A 13457-nucleotide genomic window follows, 5' to 3' on the forward strand; every position below is an offset into this window, starting at 1 on the left:
AGTATGATATCTGACTTTCAGTTATTGGACACTTGGAGGCTAAAATATCCGAACAAGTGGTTTATTCATATGTCACAGCTAAAGCAGCGAGCCAGTTAAGACAGCATATACAAGTAACAAACAACAAATCGCAAACAAAATACGTGTAGCAAAATGTGGCACTATACATTTCAGAACATTCCCCGTATCTTGTTATCACTGCTGGCAAACCACAAAAATCCTCTGGTATAGAGGATTACGGCAACTTATCCGCAGTTTACATTACGATTCGGAATTAGAGCACAAATTTAATCATATCAGAATTAGAGTGACACTGTAGACAGATCAATACGCACCTGAGATATATTGCCTTTAGTGAAAACTAAGCCCGCATTATTAGACTGTTTGAAACAAAACACAAACCTAGCAAAAAGTGACTGGGGGATATATCTTTTTTGGTCTATGGGATTTATACGAGGTAGGAGATGAATACAAAATGAACAGGTCGCAGAAAAGGCATTTCAAGGACAATATTACTAGCCTGACAAACAGTCATACGACAGGTTATCGCAAAACAACACATCATCAACCTCTCGACCTCAAAACAGCGACCACACATCTTACAGAAATTGGTTGACAAATAGAAGATTTCTTAGTGATGCACAACATGGCATCAGACTATTGTGACACACACCGCCTTCTTATAGTCTACAGAAGATGGATCGTCTGGAAATCTACTAGTCCCAATTGCTATGTAAGAGACTCATATTTCACTCAGGAAGGGCCCGAAGACACAAATCAGTCGATTTCGATCAATTGGCGATGGAATGTTATAGCAAATTCTGGTATTTACTACATTAACATAAATATCGCTTGTAGATTTTCTTCTAATATACGTGAAATTTCATTTCGGGTGAAAAAATATGCACTGTAGCCATTGATGACAGTCGACTGTGTAATTTCTCCAATTTGCAACTAAAACCAATTGAAGTGATATGTAACATAATGTAATTAATTGTCCTGCAAGAAGAACCGTTTCTTTCAAATAAATGAACGGTTTAAGAACAGGTAGATACAAAACCACTCCGTCCACAGGCCACAAGTAGCCCATCGAGACCATCCAACTGCCGAGTCATCCTCAGAGGAGGATGTGGATAGGAGGGGCGTGAGGTCAGCACACCGCTCTCCCAGTCGTTATGATGGTATTCTTCACCCAAGCCGCTACTATTCGGTCGAGTAGCTCCTCAATTGGCATCACGAAGCTGAGTGCACCCCGAAAAATGTCAACAGCGCAAGGCGACCTGGATGGTCACCCATCCAAGTGCCGACCACGCTCGACAGCGCTTAACTTCGGTGATCTCACGGGAACCGGTGTATCCACTGCGGCAAGGCCGTTGCCAGGTAGATACAAAATGTTCACTATCACAATTGGACTTCTTATCGTAATATTACGTTATTACCTCTCCCTTGCTTAATATATAGAATCGAAGGATGTGCTGTTAATGGTTCATCTATGCCACATTAATACATCCTCGCAATTTTTATTTTAGTACAATAAAAGATTTAGTAGTCAAAAAGGTAGGGGCCAGTTACACCGCGAAAATGTACTTACCTAGTTACCAAGGACGAGTGAAAACCTGAAAAAATCTGGACAATGTAAGGACGTTGTTCAGCCGGCTACAGATTGTTCACACAGGGACCGCGCAGCAGACAATATTATACTAATTCCAGTGCCCACAGGGGAATTTAAGCAGTTATTCTTCCCACTCTCCGTACACAAATAGAGCACGAAGGAATCCTCACACGCGAAACAATGAGACGTTCTCCTGCCAAGCGCTTCATTTCTATTGTAGTGATGTTTCTATTGTAGTGATGTAGACGTAATCGTCATCAGAATCTCAATCGACTATCATGACGGCGTTCTGTAGTGTTACTTTCCCAATACACAATGCCGTGAACATTGTGTTCCTTGTGCCTTCCGAAGCGTTGTACAGGACAAACAGCAGTCTTGATGGTGTCGCTGGATATTGGGTATCATCCTCGAGACCCACGGATCACCACAGCAACAGCTCCCACAGGTACTGTAGCAATGTCCTTGTAGAGCGTTAACCACTTAGACGAAGTCCAGTTTTCGCTGCTTGGTTCGTCTTGCTTTACCTCTTGACGGATTACTGGTGTGCCTGAAGCGCAATTCGACCTTACAAATCACGCAATATGTTACAAGAACCACCCAGAAGTATCTAAATAATACCTAGAAGTCTTGCTTTATCTCCAGTAACGGGAATCGGATATAGCTTCTGTATCATCACTAAACTGCACAGTAGTTCTTCCATTACACCTTCTAGCTTCACAATGTTCCGTAGGTTACTGTTGGCAAAATAAAAATTACTGAAGCGAGAACGTCTACTCCTTATCATTCCTCACTGTCACCAGTGGTCCACAACAAACTGTGCTTGCACAACCGAAATATTTCGCTGGCGAACGATAATTACTGATTCGTCCCGTCTCCAAATAAATATCCAAATTGTAGGATTCCAGTTCCGCCCCAACCGTTTATATGTACGGATTGGGGTCAGATTATAGTTGATTGTAGCGATGGGGAACGGACGAAAATTAAACTATACCCATATTTATTGGGTTAGCGCTGCTGGAAATCTGCACGCATACGTACTGACAACAACATGAAGGCCACATGCCTCGAGAAACGTGCAAGTTCTCTCCGCAGAACGACGAATACCACCACTTCTTTCGGCTGCACATTCGCCTGCTTAATCGACTAATGATATCGATTTAGATAAGGTTCGTCAACATGTTGTTCGTCAACATCTTCCGCCAACTACTGCTCATGCTTCCCGGTCCCATATACAAATGAGAGTGAATATATCCAGCTCCCTTGATTCCATTCAACCTCCACTATAGTCTCTGTAGTTCGTGGAAGCAACTGACTGCACTGTATTCTCTTCCTTAGAGTCATAACCATTTCAGTGCTCTTCGGCATCCATGTGCTGCCTTTCCATAATATGTGATACAAAGTTAATTTGGGTACATGACTCCTCGGTGATGTACATTCACAAAACTATGTACAGTTCTTAACTGCTCGTTGATAAATTGCTCATTCCTCTATATCTATAAATTCCAGCAACGAAATCTTTAACAACCGGAGAGTTTGAATTTCTTGTACTGGTCATTTGGAATGATATTGCTCATGAAAACATTTAAGTCACAGAGAGCTAGGTCAGTATTGCGAAATCTTCGCTGTAGATAAAGGAGGCATTCACTAAACGGAGTATGAGTAACTCACAATGCAGATTATTAAAACTTAAAAATAGCTCAATAAATATAACTTTAATTATATAGCCTGCATACCCGAAATGGCTAAAAGTTGCCGATAAGGCTACACTAAGTTAAACGCCTTTCACAAAAGCTGTTGAAAGAAAATACCAGAAACGCAGATAGTGTCATCAAAGAAAACGGGCGCTGATCACTAACGCCTACACGCAACGTGTATCGTATACTCAAAATGACACAGATAGATAATTTTCATGTAATGTCACCAGTACGCCTACAGAAAAATTTTGGCTGAATCTGAAACGAAATCAATAATCGTATAGCTTTACAGATTGCATAATCATCTATCTCGAAATGCTAACTGGCGCATACAATAGAGAGGGTCTTTATGAGTTTCTGTGAACGGCAATGTGTGCCTAATAGTGATCGTGTGAAGACGGAGTCTCTAGTCACATACCTATTTTTCGACGAAGTGCCCCGTCTTTCTTCCGACGCTTATAATTAGACGATGACGAGAAGCTAATACACCTTTTTACGGTAAGCTCACTGTTTGACAAACTAATCAACGCTCAAGAATTCTAGACATCTACTCAATGGAAAGACTGCGAAGAAAGAAATAAGAGTAACACACAACGCAGCTATATCAAAACTTTAAAAATACCTCAATAAATCTAATCTATTCACCGGCTTTCGGCGCTTCGGGCCACATTGCAGGATTGACAGGCCCGCCAGTGATCAAATGATAAACAGTAGTGCAGGTAGCATAAAGTTGTAACGAATTTTTAAAGGCGCCGTAAATTACAATCTTTCCCACATTGCGACGCTTTGAAATAACAGTTGTTGTTGCGCTCCTAACTCCAAAGAATTGCGAACTACGAAAAATACTATGAAGGGATCTGAAAGTAGTTGGTGCGTTACATGGTAAACAATCTGGCTGCTCAAAAGAAGTGTCTTAGTTACGATTGGGACAACTCAGCGAAAGTCAAGGATAGGAAGGCAACTAACTGCCACAAAAAAGTTATTCTACCAATTCAGATAGTGTTACCTCCCCTGCGGATCCGAGGTGCTAACCAACGTTTTGGGTGACGGCATACATCAAAATTAGAAAACCATTGTTACAACAATGTTGCAGAGTTTTATGAAATTAGGATGTAACATGAGCATGAAACTACATTTTCGTCACTTACGCACTGTTCTTTTCTCTGTGAATCTTGGCGATGTCATTGAAAAACAACGATAAAGGTGCCGCTAGGACACCAAAGAGACGGGAAAGAGATTCCGCGAAAGGTTAAATGCAGTCATTATGGCTGACTGCTGGTTTACGGTAAAGAGAGGTATCACTGGTGGAGGGATACAATCAACGGGGAAAAGTTTCACCCCATGCCAGAAAGAATTTAATGCCGTCGAATTAGCGAATGGAAACTAAATTTTTGAACATGCGTTGTGTTTTTATATAGTCATTAGGATTTGTGAACATAGACCATTTAATCTTTTGTGGAATCACTAAACATCGCATCTGACTAGACCACTGTCTAACCAAATACATTGTTTAGTGATTCTGTACAAGATTCCAAACAAGTAATATAATTTTAATGCAATTAAAGATTTCCTTGTTCAAAAAGAATGTGATTTCAGCAAAAATTGCATAAATGATTTGTACGAAAATGTGAAATGATCCCGAAAAAAATCAGATTTGTAATCAGAATAAAATATGCATTAAAATTCGCCTTACTCTCATGGAACAATGTACAAGAAATTTTAAAATGCTCCTTAGCTAATCAATTACCACTATTTTGAAGGATTCCCTGGTGCTGCGGTGGAATACTGATTGCTGAGGAGAGATGGCACTCACCTCCAGTCACTTCAAGTAAGGCTGAATGACTTATCACCTAACGACTACGACTAAGTTGTAGTCGCTTAACATGGTGATGGTCAAGCACCTCCGCCAACCATTGCTGGTGCTCCCTGGAATCGTATGAATAATTATGTGGAGTGAAATTCACCATGAATATATATAGATAACATAATTCTATGCGTCCTCAGGTGTTCTCTGCGTCTGTAGTTCCCGGGAACATTACATCATACTGAATTTCCTTTCAGCGAGCCAGTAACAACCGTGTAATCTTCATTAGCGAAGTTTAACCATGCTTTATATGTATGGTCTCATTTCTTTGTTTTAGTCATAAACCTTTCGACTGGTTTGATGCGGCCTCCCACTAATGTGTCATATAATGTGCATTTAGGACACATATATCCTCGATATTGGTACTTTCATGAAATTTCATGTAGTTGTTTTCATTGCTCTGCGTGATTGTGATCGTTGCTCATACTCTTCAGATTCAAGTCACAAAATTTTAACTCACTCAGTTAAAATGAACTTTAAGGACCACGTAATTAATCGTAGATTTGCGATCTTCACATAGATCTCTCTTATCAAACCGAATACTAACAGCGCACATCTCAGTTTTTCTCGGACGTTCAAGGTGCCAGTATATGTTCTCCGTGATGTGGCAGGCAGTCGCTGGGGTACTTGAGTTAAGCGTCTGGTCGCGCATAAAGACCCTTAGGAGCAGTTGGAAGGATATTTCCTCACGTAGAAATTGCCTCCATCCCCTAGTTTCTAAGACTGTCAGTAAAGCAAAAACTTCGCTGAACTGAAAGGAAACAGTCTTTAAATGAAGTCAGCGAAAACACAATGCAGATATATCGATGGTTAAAAATTTCTCAATAAAGGGAGTTGTTTGCACATGTTGCAGGGATCTGTCTGCTGTTTCCTAAAGGAGAATATTTGGCAGCCAAGATCGTGTGCTGACCTGGTGTTATTTTTGTTTTCTTCCATCAATGATAGGTTTTGACAGAGTCTAGTTGTCTGAAGATTACAGCTAGACTCTGTCGAAATCAGTTATTGGGAAAAAAAATTTACAGCACGCGAACTTTGCTGTCAAACATTCTTTTTTACCAATATTAATTGTAATTACATAACCGGCAAACCAAAATCTAAAAAAATAGCTGTAAAATCACTGACACAATACTGTAAATTAGACAACCACAAAAGGACAATATGGTAACAAAAAGTTGTCTGAATTCGGATCGAAATCAATAACCGCTGTGCTCTGCAGATTACATAATACATGCAGTTCGAATTACAAGCCGGCGAGCACAATAGATTGGATTGCTGTGGGATTCAGTGAATGCGTAACAGTGTGTAATAGTTATCGAGGGCAGACGGAGTCACTAATCACATACCTGTTTTTATGAAATGTCCCTGCTTTCTTTTAGCGCTTCTACTTGGTTGGCACAAGAAGCTAGAAAACTTTTCCTTACGATAAGCTCACTTATTCACGAACCACTGGCCACTCACGAAAGCAAGATGCGCGTTCAACGACAGAATGCGTAAAACGAACGGTGCTACGCAACGGCTTTCGGCGCTTTGGACAATAATGCATTGTTGGTAGGCTCCCCGGTGACCGAATGTTAATCGGGAACAGCGATAGCGTCAAACTACCACAAAATGATAAAGTTGTAATACATTACTATCTTTCCCACCTCGCACCTTTTTTAAAATAACACTTGTTGTTGTAATAAGTTAAAAGACTTGTTTGTGCTTCGATATTTTGTCCGTCGATACACAGACAGATCGACTCTTTGTTTGAATAATCGAGGGATAATAATGATAATTTTTTTAAAAAGCGGTAAATGGGATTCCAGATATTTTTAAAAATATCAACATTTCTAATTCGAACCAGAAGTAATCAAACGGCCTGTGCAGGACTCATAATACAGGGAAAATGCTTTCATGACATAGCACGCGAATTAGGAATTTAACGTGATTTTGGAAGTTTAATAGCTCGCACTGTATTTCCATGGACACAATTCGAACAAATATAATTGTATGATTGGCGTCCTGGGACAATTTTAGTGAATTCAAACTTACTTCAAATAGTTATATTAATGTGCGATTTCTCATCGGCAACCAATACTCCACCAGACCGCTCAAGTTTCTTTAGTATAAAGGTGATTGAATACGTAGTACACGTATACACAATGTGCGTGCATTTGACAAATAGAATTAACAAATACACTCAACAGTCTTCAGATAGAGGTCTCCTCTCTCGAATCACAGCAAAAATGGTGCCTATACCTCTCAGTGACCTTAATTAATTTCATGCTTATTGTGTCTGGTACTAGAAAAACAGGTTATAATACGTACTACAGATTAAGGTTACCTAAGAGAGAACAGTAACTACACTATGAGTTGGACCGGCGTATCGAATGATGCAGCAGTGGCGTTGCTCCTAAACATATTGCACTACTGACCTTTTACCTCTGCTGGAATAAATGTCTTTCAGGTCATTAAAGAGAAATGAGCTGAAATACTTTTACTAAAATTTTTTTGAAATATGATATTCAATTGAATAAACTATGGTTAGTAATGGCGCAAGTTGCATAACTATTACATTAGCATTCGATAACAGCAACGTCATGTTACACGACAGTTTGGACGGAAGTTAGTTCCATAGGCCACATCGCACCACATTTAGGTACAGCTGCCACTGTGCAGGTGAAGTACGCCAATGACGTCACAGAGAGTAGTAATTTGCGGCAGTAGGTGCTAGTGTGGGCCCTGTGGCAGCATGGAGGATATGCGTAAAGTAAAGAAAATGCAAAACGCGTGACATATTACGTTCCTTCATGTATGTTAACTCTTCGTTTTGAATATGAAAGGCCACGTTCCTTCATAAAACATAATGCTTTATTTTGAAAACGAAAGCTCCCCTTTTACACACTAAATCATAGGTGAATGCATACGCGTCATCCTAGACACGAAGAAGTGGATGAACAGTAATACGTCTGGTTATGGAAGCAGAAAAACTGATTATACACAGTGACGGTTCTTGCATATCATTTTCGAAGTGAAATAGCAGCCACCAACAGGCTCTCATGAAATTTAGTAAATGTATACTGCGAGAGTGAATGAACTTTACCAAGACATTTGATACTGTGTCGTGAATGAAAACATCTTTTAGGAATGTTTCGGAAGCTGTGTCTCGTCCGTCTTTCCATACGTAGGAATGCGAAAATAAATGTTAAGTGCTACACTCCATTCCCATACGTTAACTGAACATTCGATACCCATGTCCAACTCATATTACAGTAACTGTTCTCTCATAGGAAACATGAATCTGAAGTAAGCATTATAACCTGTTTGTCTCGTACCAGACATCATAAGGATGAAATTAATTCTCGTGACTGAGAGCTGCCGGAACCATTTTTGCTGTGGACTAGAGAGAGGCTGTTGAGTGCATTAGTTAATTGTATTTGTCAGATGCATGCACAGTGTGTATAACAATACTACGTAACCAATCACAACTACCTTAAGGATTCTTCTGTGGTCTGGTGGAATATTGGTTGCTGAGGAGAGCTCGCGCACTGATCCAGTAATTTGAGGTGAGGTTGAATTCAACCATGCAATAATATTTGTTTCAATTGTTACCATGCAAATACAGTGCCGGCCATTAAAATTGCAAGACCACAAAAAATTCCGAATCTGCGTGATGTGTCCATATTGCATTTTCCTTGTAATATGAGCCCTGCACTGGTTGTTTGTCTACTTCTAGTTCGAATTAGGACTGTTGATATTTTTAAAAATGTCTAGAATCACACATATAGATCTTTAAGAGAATAACATTATCAGCCATCGATTTATCGGAAAAGGTGTCGATCTATCTATGAATCGTCACAAAAAATATCGACGTACTAGCGTGTAAAAATAACGGCTGCTAATTGTAAATGTACTTCCGGTTTTATAGCTGTATATTAAGTATTGATCTATTATTAGATATTGGTACATCAACAGGCTAGTATTCTGCTTATACCCATTAGAGCAAGGATTGAATTGAACACATTGCATGCGATCGCAGGTTCGAATCCGGCCTCGGGCATGGATGCGTCTGGTGCCCTAGCGTTAGTTAGGTTTAAGTAGTTCTAAGTACTATAGGATTTATGACCTTAGAAGTTCAGTCCCATAGTGCTCAGAGCCATTTGAACCATTTGAACACATTGCATGTTCATGCTTGGTGATAAACACTTTGCTAGCAATGGTAACTACATGTAAGTGGCCCAATGAAGGTTAACCGATGGGTCCATCGTTCGGTTTCGTCACATATCGGATTAGTCGAGAACACTTCACGTCGACTACCCTGTTTCTTCATTTCTGCAAAAGCCAGCGGCCTAGCAACTGTAGTGTCGAAATTGAGTGGTGAAGCTAAACGTTGTAGTTTATATTGGTAGCACCAACCGCAGATTGTGTCAGCACTTCCCTTCACACGTCTCCGCCTACAGCAAAGACAAATCTTGTTACTTAGATTTTTGTTCATTGTTTTCACCAACTGTATTTTAAGAATGTTGATGTGAAGTAAAAGCAAATTAATTCGGTTAAAAATTGGTTTTTAGCGCAACTTGTGTGCTGCTTCTTCAGGTCCGGAATCCTGTTGATCCATTCAGAATCCCCTCCCCCCTCCCCGACCAAGTGCAATCAGACTGCTTTTGTGGCACATAAACGTGCTTCGTACAGTCAAAGAGAGATACCGGACGTGATGACCTCAAAAACCAGTACGAATCTTTCATACAGTGGAAGTAAAACTTCGTTCTACTACAATTTCAAGAGAAAAATTTTCAATATTTACCGAATATTGCAAAAAAATATAGTGTGAAATAAAGATCTCGGGAAGTGATATCGCATTGCTACTTCGGTATATCGATATACCGGTGGAGAAGTATCATCGGTGTTTATACACGTTTTCTTGGTTGAACTATCGACTTTTCGATATGCTACCAACAGTCATAGTTCGAATAGCATTAAATTAATACATGAAGCCGTATATTTCAGTGCGTTATGTCCAATGACTCTGCTCTGGCAGTGAGATCTCCACTCCATTACCATTAACCTAAGTGAAACAAGACGGAATGTTGAGTGTGTTGTTCTAACCTACCTCCATACAGAGACTATTGGTCTGTTGCGCTGCCCAGTGAATTAGCCACATCTGCCATGCATAGAAGTCGTTTGGTCACGGGATGGCTAGAGAATGGCATGCTACCAAGCGCTATTCCACTACGATTGACAAACTCTAGAACTGACCAGGGGACTCTCCATACTGTAAATCATGGATTTTCATGTGCTTCAAATATGTTATAGAGGCACTTATCCTGAGTACCTGGCTATCTGGGTATTTAGCGACGGGCCTTGGTTTTTGAGGAAATCGATTTTGAAGTTCATTACGCGATTTGTATTTCGGTAACATTACATATACTCCGAGTAAGTCAGCGTAGCGCAGCGGTGATGGTACATGTGTACTGCGCTGCACGTACCGTGTTCGAATCCTGCTCATGTACTTCTTATTTCAAAATCGACCGAATTTTTAAGTTTTATTTCAAGTGTTATCAACAAACAGTGTAAGGTGGTCGACATTATGAAGATGTATTCAGTTATTTATTTTTTTCAAATATTCATTCCGTTTCTTGCCCCGCAGTTGGAGTTCCAAATGTCCGTACAATGGTCGCTTCTTGTGTTACCTGATACTTATCACCGCCCATTATCGTCCCCTCTCCCGTGAATACCGTTAGCCGAACGGCAACCACAGCTCCTAGTTGTGGCTAATGAGGGCGCGAGTTGTATTCCTTTCCGTTCGCATCTTACTATAGCGTCAGTTGTTCTCAAAGCGTCTCTAGTGCCGTGTGTTAGAAGAACTCTGTGAAATGGAAGTACAAAGTGTTTCTGCAGTAGTGCAACCAGAAGAAGATCCGCAAGTAGGGGAGTTGAACGAAGAATCAGAAGAATATCTTTATAAATTCAAATACCTTACACTGTTTGCTGATATTCTTTGAAATAAAATTGAAAGTTCGGTGGATGTTGAAAAAAAAAGTACACGAGCAGGATTCGATCACAATACCTCCAACACAGTAGCTGCGAACCTTTACTGCTGCACTAAGCTGACTTGCTCGAAATACGCGTAATGTTACGGATGTACAAAAAGAGCAATGAACTTCAAAATCGATTTTCTCAAAAAACAAGGCCAGTCGCTAAAAAACTGGATAGCCAGGTACTCAGGGTAAGTGCCTTTATAACATATTTGAAGCGCATCAAAATTCGTGATTTACACTATGGAGAGCCCCCTTGTGAGATGATACAGCATGGAAAGTTGTACTCATATCTACCATTTAAAGTCATTTCCATTCGACGCGAATGGCTGCTGCCTGACATGGCCGCTCTATGTACCAAATGTCGCTTTTTATACACTCTCGTATCACCCACAAATGTAATCGTATTTTCTACTTTCTACACTGTCTACCCACGAATAAAATTTCGTTACTTGCGTTTCTTCCTGCTATTACAGTGGTAAATACCGACAGTGTACTATTAGAAGAACTGGGAGAGGAACACAAATTCCCGGCAGTTTTGAATTACTCATTAAACTAGTCCTCAAAGTTGATGGAAATTTTTGCCTCTCACTTTTACGTCTTGTTCACATGTGCAAGGGGCATGGTCACTGCACATCTGTTTCCTCCGGCTCATACAGTTCACATATACGTAATGGATCGAAACTGATCGCAACTACATATTCCTAGACATCCCTTTTGTAACAGCAAAACGATGCTCCAGTTTCACAATAACACCAACCCCGGAAAAAGGCTATTCTGCAAATTGGCGATTTGGTTGGGGAACGCTGTAACATACTCATTAAACTCATACTTTTCACCACTTAATCGTAACATCTTGGGTTTCCTGATGGCAAACGTGGATGGACGTAGGCTTCAGTTGGATGAGGAAGTGCAAGATTAGGCGCGAATCTGGATCTGTCAGAGTCCATCTGCATTCTACAAGACAAACTGACTGTCTCATCTCCCACTGATGTAACCGTCTTAATGCATATCATGACCAGTTTTGAATGGAACCATCCCATGGACCGCTTTTGACGGGTATTTGGTTTTCATTTGACTGCCCCTCTCTAACTAAATTTGTAATGTACCCCACCTCCTACGATCAATACATATCTTTTAAAGCACATCACAGCCAATTATTTTTAAGTTTACGTTGTGTACGTGTTTACAGACTTTCCTTGGTGTATATACAGGGTGTTTCAAAAATGACCGGTATATTTGAAATGGCAATAAAAACTAAACGAGCAGCGATAGAAATACACCGTTTGTTGCAATATGCTTGGGACAGCAGTACATTTTCTGGCGGACAAACTTTCGAAATTACAGTAGTTACAATTTTCTACAACAGATGGCGCTGCAAGTGATGTGAAAGATATAGAAGACAACACAGTCTGTGGGTGCGCCATTCTGTACGTCGTCTTTCTGCTGTAAGCGTGTGCTGTTCACAACGTGCAAGTGTGCTGTAGACAACATGGTTTATTCCTTAGAACAGACGATTTTTCTAGTGATGGAATTCCACCGCCTAGAGCACAGTATTGTTGCAACAAGACGAAGTTTTCAACCGAGGTTTAATGTAACCAAAGGACCGAAAAGCGATACAATAAAGTATCTGTTTGAAAAATTTCAACGGACTGGGAACGTGACGGATGAACGTGCTGGAAAGGTAGGGCGACCGCGTACGGCAACCACAGAGGGCAACGCGCAGCTAGTTCAGCAGGTGCTCCAACAGCGGCCTCGGGTTTCCGTTCGCCGTGTTGCAGCTGCGGTCCAAATGACGCCAACGTCCACGTATCGTCTCATGCGCCAGAGTTTACACCTCTATCCATACAAAATTCAAACGCGGCAACCCATCAGCGCCGCTGCCATTGCTGCACGAGAGACATTCGCTAACGATATAGTGCACAGGATTGAAGACGGCGATATGCATGTGGGCAGCATTTGGTTTACTGACGAAGCTAATTTTCCTGGACGGCTTCGTCAATAAACAGAACTGGCGCATATGGGGAACCGAAAAGCCCCATGTTGCAGTCCCATCGTCCCTGCATCCTCAAAAAGTACTGGTCTGGGCCGCCATTTCTTCCAAAGGAATCATTGGCCCATTTTTCAGATCCGAAACGATTACTGCATCCCGCTATCTGGACATTCTTCTTGAATTTGTGGCGGTACAAACTGTCTTAGACGACACTGCAAACACCTCGTGGTTTATGCAAGATGGTGCCCGGCCACATCGCACGGCCGACGTCTTTAATTTC

The 13457-nt window shown here is 40.8% G+C and overlaps 1 pseudogene; it reads right to left on the minus strand.

Annotated features, from left to right (window-relative positions):
• Positions 1–1260: 1260 nt before the first annotated feature.
• Positions 1261–1378, minus strand: LOC126417900 (5S ribosomal RNA; annotated as a pseudogene).
• Between the last annotated feature and the right edge of the window lie 12079 nt (positions 1379–13457).

This window comes from Schistocerca serialis, chromosome 8 (assembly GCF_023864345.2).
Source record: "Schistocerca serialis cubense isolate TAMUIC-IGC-003099 chromosome 8, iqSchSeri2.2, whole genome shotgun sequence".
In the NCBI taxonomy this organism is placed as follows: domain Eukaryota; kingdom Metazoa; phylum Arthropoda; class Insecta; order Orthoptera; family Acrididae; genus Schistocerca; species Schistocerca serialis.